Genomic DNA, 8,140 nt, shown 5'->3' on the forward strand with positions numbered 1-8,140 from the left:
CTGGTGCCAAGCTGTATGGGTCCTAATGCCCTTGCCTTGGACAACATTAGTGTCGTGGAGAGGGGAGACTTGTAGCATGGGCAACTGCCGGTCTTCCATACAACCTTGCCCAGGCCTGCGCCCTAGAGAGTGAAGACTTTCCAGGCACAGATCCACGGTCTCGCAAGACTAACGGATGCTTTTATGCCACTGGCGTTTAGATCAGCAATGAAAGTCCTCTGTCTCTGGTGGTGCTCAGGACTTTCTTCATCATGTCAGTAGCTTCCTCTTGATTTTCGCTACTGTCAGTCATATAAGTCCCAGGTGGAGACTCAGGAATACCGTCACACTCAGATGTAGAAGGGTTATTCATTGCTGTTTCCGTAACAATTTTGTTTTACCAGTCAGCGTTGTCAGTCCTGAGCTGAACCTCTGAACCTGGAGGGTCCAGTGGACCATCTCTTATTCTGTCCTCTACCTTTTGACCTGTTTGGCCTGGGTGACCCTACCAAGAGCCAAAGCACAAAGCCCTGACTCCAGCCAGCATAGCTCTCCGGGTCACTGAGGCACGCAAGCCTCCAAACCATGACATGGTTGAGGTCCTGCTGGAGGTCAGCACGAAATGTTAACTCCGACCTCCTGTTCCATAGATGCTGCCTGGCCTGCTGAGTTCCTTGAGCATTTTGTGTGTGTTACTCTGATTAACTGGCTCTGGGAAATGCAAGTAACTGCCCTTATTTTCCTCCCTCCTTTGAGCTGACACCTCTGTGGAAGAATGAGTAAGAAAGTAAAACAAAGTGACCACATGTAAGCTCCTGCCTCATTTCTTAAAAACACCTGATTGTCAATTAATATCTGCTTCAATGAACATCTTTGGGGGAAATCGTTTGAACTTACAATTGCTTTAACCTCTCTCTCTCGCTTTCTTCCTCTGCTGCTATGGTAATAAATGTGAGGCATGAGTTTCCAGGGACTAGTCACTCTTCATTGCGCTGGTATATTCCCTAATGAAGCTGGAGGACTTGCCTTTAGCTACCATGCTGGTGACAGGGATGTGTTTTGAAGGGGACGGGGCAGCAGTGAGCTGAGCTGTATGATAGGAAAATATTCTCTCAGATAGGCAAGCAAATGACTCAACAGAAATCAACAGCCACAAAAGGGAAAGTGACTGATGTGGATTAAGGTCACGTAATGGCTTCAGAAAAGAAAACAGACTCTCGTAGTACTTTGTCCCTTTATGTGACTCTTGAGACAGCATGGCCGCTCATGCGATGGTGAATCACAATCATAATCCTAGGAGGACAGCACTGATAATTCCGATGGACTCAGTATTGTAGACTTGACAGTAGTGGGGGGACCATGGAAGCGTAGCGGTCAGCACGACGCTGTTATGGCTTGGGGTGTTCGAGTTCAGACTTCAATTCCAGGGCCGTCTGCAAAGAGTTAGCATGTGCTCCCCATGAACGTATGAGTTACTGCTGGGTACGCCAGTTTCCTCTTGTGATCCAAAGACACATCGGATAGTAGGTTAATTAGTCATTGCAAATGGACCTGTGGTTAAAGAAGAAGAAGAAGGCCCTTAACTCCGAGTGGAGTCATCGGGACGCGCTTTTTTAGCAGGCTTTCTTATTTTTATGAGGCCAAGTTGCTAGCTTGACGCTCAACCCAGCACGGATGGAAAACGTGCAAGGGAGCCGGCTGGATTCGAACTCGGGAGCCTTCGCTCCGAAGTCCGGCGCTGATGCTATTATGCCACCAGGTGGCTGGACCTGTGGTTAGGCTAGAGTTAAATAGGATTGATGACTGCTTGGTGCTTGATATGGTGCTAGGAAGAAACAGCAAAGAAAACAAGAGTCTGGAGATATTACCTGAATTTCCTTATGATATTCAGCCCTTCTCGTTGGTCTCGTTTTCCTGCATTATTCTCCCCGCTCCCGTCTGATCCTCCCTGGTTCTACCACTCAACCATGCGACCAATTAACCCACCAAACGTCACAGCGCTGGGATCTGGGAGGGAACCGGAGGAACTGGTGGAGACCCACATGGTCACAGGGAGAGCATGTAAGCTCCATGCGGACGCCAGACCGACCCAAGGTCAGGATTGGACCCTAGCTGCCGGAACAATGGGGGCTGGATCGCAACGAGCTGTGATGCGTGGCCATGTAGCCTTGGTCAAAAGGCTGCACCCCAAGAGCACACTCTAATAGGGGTTTGAGCAATGGGGGTGGAGAGGAGATGAGGAAAACATAAGAGACCTCAGAGGCTGGAATCTGGAGCAAACAAAAACAGCCGGAGGAACTCAGTGGGTCAGGCGGTATCTGTGGAGGCAGAGGGATGGTCGATATTTGGAGTCAAGACACTGCATCAGGACTGAATCTTTGGAGTGTCTTTGCTTTCAAAGATTCAAAGTGCATTTATTATCAGGGTATGTATACAGTATACAACCCTGCGTCTCATCCTCCTGCAGGCAGCCATGAAACACAGAAACACCGTGGAACTCATTCAAAGAAAGCATCAAACACCCTACCCATGAAAAAAAGAACAAATCATGCAAACAGCAAAACGGGCTAGGAACGTACAGTTTAGTTCAGTTCAGTTCAGCTCAGCGCTGTGTCCTTCGATGACTGCAGGTTTTGTTATATGAGTTTGCTCGGATTTGGCATTTCGTCTAAAAGTTTGACAAGCATCCATAGATGAGTGATGGGGAGTATCCTGACTGGTTGCATTAAGGACAGGTATGGAAACACCAATGCCCAAAAATGGAAAATCTTACAAGAAGTAATGGATACGGCCCAGTCCATTGCAGGTAAGGCACTCCCCACCATTGAGCACATCTGCATGTAGTGCTATCACAAATAGAATCTATCACTGAGGACCTCCACATCCAAGTTCTGCTCTCTTCTCACTGCTGCCATCAGGAAGAAGGTGCAGGGGATTTACATCTCACACCACTAGGCTTAGGAACAGTTATGACCTCCTCAATCATCAGGGCCCAGGACCAGCCTGGATAACTTCACTCACCCCAACAATGAACTGATTCCACAACTTATGGATTCACTTTTAAGGACTCTACAACTCATGTTCTCAATATTTATTGCTTTTTCTCCCTTTGTTTTTGTATTTGCACACTATATTGTCTTTTGCACGTTGGTTGTTTTTCCATCCCTGTCATGTGCAGTGTTTCATTGATTCTATTATGTTTCTTTGTGTTTACAAAAAAAATAAGAACCTCAGGGTGACCTATACATGCTTTGATAATAAATTTACTTTGAACTTTGAACTTCTGAACTTGGAATTCACTAACCCATGGATGTTCAATCATTTGTTAATTTCAACTCTAAGTCTTGTGGATCTCTAGTTGTAAAGGGTTTGGAAATTGTGCAGGCAGGTAGAGTTAACTGTCACATGCGTCTTCACTATGTGCTGAAACATAGTGGAGGCGTGACCTAAACACAGTGTAGAGGAGATGATTACTGATGAATAATCACTTTAATAATAAACTGCAAAATAACAAGTCATGAGGGGCCACAAAACAAGACAGAATGGATATATTAACACAACAAGGTAACTGGAAGTAAGGAGCAACTGACTGGTTCCTTGGGTTGAACACAGAATGTGGATAAGAGCTGGGTTTTAGTAGGCTGCAGGTGATGAGTTGGAAATGAGTGGCAGGTGACTGGGAAGTGCCTGCCTGTGCAGGCCTGACAGGTGCAAGAAAAAATTAGTATAAAGTGTACATATTTTAGGAGGATGAAAATAATTAGAACAAAAAATTGAGATATCAGAATCAGAACTGTGTTTATTATCACTGATTAATGTCATGCAAATTGTTGTTTTGTGGCAGCAGTACAGTGCAAGATATACAATATAAATAAGAAAAATAAAAATGTTAATAAGTAGCACAAAAAAGAGAGCAAACTTGTGAAGTAGTGTTCACGGGTTCATGGACTGTTCAGGAATCTGATGGCAGAGAGGAAGAAGCTGTTTCTAAAATTTTGTGTATCTGCAGGCTCCTGTACCTCCTCCCCAATGGTAGTAATGAGAAAGGAGCATGTCCTGGGATGGTGAGGATTCTCAACGATGGATGGTTCCTTCTTGAGGCTCCAGCTTTTACAGACGTCTTCAGTGCTGGGGCGGCGAGTGGCCATGATGGAGTTGGCTGAGTTTACAATCCTCTGAAGCCTCTTTCAATCCTGTGCCAGGCTCCTCTGCACGGGGTTGAAAGAAGTTCCTCTTCACGGGGTTGTAAACCAGGGAGTGATGCAGTCAGTCAGAATGTTGACATAGAATGCCATAGGGTCAACCACGGTCTTGTTTATTGACAGAGGAGGTATGGGGCCAGAATGGTTTACCCCTGACTCTGCTTCAATCTTTGTCTCTGGGCATGCCAGGATTACCAGACTCAAAAACAGTTAACTCCCCAAGCCATCTTGTATCTGGAATCTTGAATTGTTCCGTGTGCACTCTTTCTACACCCTGCTGGGACGGGTTACTGTCTCCTGGTTACTTTTCAATAGGAACAAGAACATAGCACTGGACAGGCCATTCAGCCCACAGTGTTGTGTCTATCTCAATGCCAATTTATATTAAATGTCTTTCTCTGGTTTGTCATCCATGTCCCTCCATTCATTTCATGTTCAGGTGTCTGTCTAAAAGCCTCTAGTGCGCATGCGCCGGTCGTGCATACAGCCGTTCCAATCAGTATTCTTACTTTTTAACTTACGTTATTTTTTGTATTTTTTTTCACGGTAACATGTCGAAGCTGCACCCTCTCTAACATGCTGGTAGAGATAGTTTTATTTGGGTTTTTAGCACTGGAAATAGTTACATTCCGACACGTCTCATTAGCGGGACAGAAGCATGGTCGCATTATTTATTCCAGCAACCAGCTGCTTGCACTTATGCCGGCCGGTTTAGTGAACAGAGCAGCGGACACCCCTGCTGAGATCTGGAGGAAAACACACAGAGGATGCAGAGGAGGATCACAAAGGCGAGGAAAGAGGACTGGGTCGAGACAACAGAGACTTATGGAGGAGAGGAGTTCAGTGGGTAATAAAATGGATGAGTTCACGGTGCTAGCCAGGCATCAGAGAACATTTCGGGAGAGCAGTGTGATGTGTTTCACTGGAACGGGGCTGCACGAGGACATACCCGAACAAAACTTTTCCATGGATGGCTTCCAGACTGTTCCGGCTGACCGGAAGTGCACTGAGAGCGGTAAGCGTAAAGAAGTTGGGTGCTTTCTGTTCTGGTTAACAACAGATGGTGCAATCCGGGTCATATTACGATCGAGGAACGTGTTTGTAGACCGGATATTGAACTTTTTACTGTTGGACTTCGGCCATATTCCACCGAGATACAACACTGGGCGTCACGGGAGGTCATTCCTGCCTGTGGCCATCGAACTTGCAGCTCCTCCCGTGGAGGGTCAGACACCCTGAGCCAATAGACTGGTCCTGGACCTATTTCCCATCTGGCATAGTTTGCATTTTGTTGTTTGATTGTTCGTGGTTTTTGTATTGCTATATTTACGCTCTATTCTTGGTTGGTGCGGCTGTAACGAAACCCAATTTCCCTCGGGATCAATAAAGTATATCTATCTATCTACCTATCTAACTCCATCAAGCTATCAGCTTCCACCACTATCCTTGATAATTCTTTCCATGCCCCCACTCACTGTCATTAAAACACCTTTAAATTTTCCCCCTCTAACCTTCAAAGCATGTCCTCATGTGCTTTCCATCTCTATCCTGGAATGAAATTCTGACTGCCTACCCTACCTATGCCTCTCAATTTTAAAAACCTCTGCGAGGTCTCTCCTCAGGCTCTGACGCTCCAGGAAGAAGAAAGCAAGTTTGCCCAACATTTCCTTATGCGTCATACCTCTAATCCAGGCAGTATTGTGGTAAACTCCGGGATCTGCTCCAATTTTCCTAACACCACAACAGGTAGACAGCAGATGTGATCTCTCTGGCTCGTCGTTCTCCTCTAAACCATCTTGTCAATGAGAACTAAAATGTTAGACAATGTTCAAAGATTACAACTCAGTGTTGAGCACAATCAGCTGCTCCAATCTTTTCATTCTAGACCTGGGCCTCTGTACCTCCTCTGCAACTGGATATTGGACTTCCTCATCGGAAGACCTCAATCCATGTGGATTGGTAACAGTATTTCCTCCTTGCTGGCAATCAATGTGGCGAACCTCCATGCCTTCTACTTAGTGTCCTGCTCTGCTCTCTAAACACGCAGGATTGCAGTGTTCAATACCATCTGCAAGCTCGCTGGTGGCTCGGCTGCCATTGCGGCTAGTAATGAGTCAGCATACAGAAACGAGATCGGATTACTGGTTGAGTGGTGCCATATTGACGGTCTCTCCTGCAAAACTAAATTGTCAACTTCAGGATGGGGAAGGAGGGTGAACATCTGCCAGTCTAAACTGAGGGACCCCCAACTACCCAGGACTTGCCCTGTTCTCATTGCTACCATCAGGAAGGAGGTACAGAAGCCTGAAGACACACACTCAACGATTCAGGAACAGCTTCTTCCCCTCTGCCATCTGATTTCTGAATGGACATTGAACCATGAACACTACCTCACTACTTTTCTTTACTTCTATTTTTATAGTACCTATTTTAAATTCACTATTTAATACACACACACGCACACACACACACACACACACACACACACACATATACTGTAATTCAATTTCTACATTTATTATATATTGCATTGTACTGCTGCCACGAGGTTAACAAAATTCATGACGTGCTGGTAGCATTAAATCTGATTCTGATCTGATTTTGATGCTAATTAGACTCCGACTAATGTTTTACATAGCTGAGCACGGCTTCCTTACTTTTATACTCAGCACCCCTACCAACGAAGGCAAGCATGCTAAACACATTCTTAAATCACCTTATCTCTTTCAGAAGACTATGGAGTTGGACCCCAAGATCATTATTTGCCTCAGTGTAGTTAAGGAGTCCACCATCAATGAATATTTCCTCCTTTTATTTGATATCCTATTATGCAGCACCTCACACGTACCTAGTTTAGACTTCATCTGCCTCTTCTCTGCCCATATCAGAATCAGGTTTAATATCACTGGCATATGTTGTGAAATTTGTTGTGTTATGGCAGCAGTACATTGCAATACATAATAATAAGAAAACTATAAATTACAAAAAGAAACATATATTTAAAAAATTAATTAAGTAGTGCGAAAAGAGAGGTAGTGTTCATGGGTTTATTGTCCATTCAGAAATCTGATGGCGGAAGGGAATAAGCTGTTCCTGAAACGTTGAGCGTATGTCTTCAGGCTCATGTTCCTCCTCGATTGAAGCAATGAGAAAAGGGCATGCCCTGGGTGAAGGGGGTCCTTAATGATGGATGCTGGGGAGGCTAGTGCCCATGAGGGAACTTGCTGAGTTTACAACTTCCTGCAGTTCTTTCCAGCCCTGTTCAGTGGTCCCTCCATACCAGCAGGTGATGCAGCTGGTTAGAGTGCTCTCCATGGTACACTGATTACTGGTCTATGTATATCCCACTGTATTCTTGGATAATCATAGAGTCAGAAAAGTTCAGGTCAGAAAATAGGCCCTTCTGTCCATCAAGTCCATTCTGAACCATCTAAACTGCCTACTCTCATCGGCCTGCACTAGGATCGTGGCCCTCCATATCCCTACCATTCATGTACCTATCCAAACTTCTCTTAAATGATGAAAATGAGTCAGCCTCCACCAAGTGAACAAGCAGCTTGTTTCATATTCTCACGACCCTCTGATTGAAGAGGTTACGCCTCAAACCTTTCATCCTTAACCCTTGACCTCTGGTTGTAGTCTCACCCAACCTCAGCCTGCTTGCATTTACCCTGTCTGTACCTCTTGTAATTTTGTACACCTCTATCAAATCTCCTCTCTACATTCTAAGGAATAAAGTCCTAACCTATTCAAAGTTTCTTTATAACTCAGGTCCTCCAGACCCGGCAACATCCTTGTAAGTTTTCTCTGTACTCTTTTAACCTTATTTACATCTTTCCTGTAACCAAAACTCCACACAATACTCCAAATTAGGCCTTGCCAATGTCTTAGACAACTTTAATTTCCTTGACAGTTGTCCTTTAAAATTCCACCAAATTTTGGTGCCATCCACAAACTTG

The sequence above is a fragment of the Mobula birostris genome, chromosome 14 (genome assembly GCF_030028105.1).
Source record: "Mobula birostris isolate sMobBir1 chromosome 14, sMobBir1.hap1, whole genome shotgun sequence".
NCBI lineage: Eukaryota > Metazoa > Chordata > Chondrichthyes > Myliobatiformes > Myliobatidae > Mobula > Mobula birostris.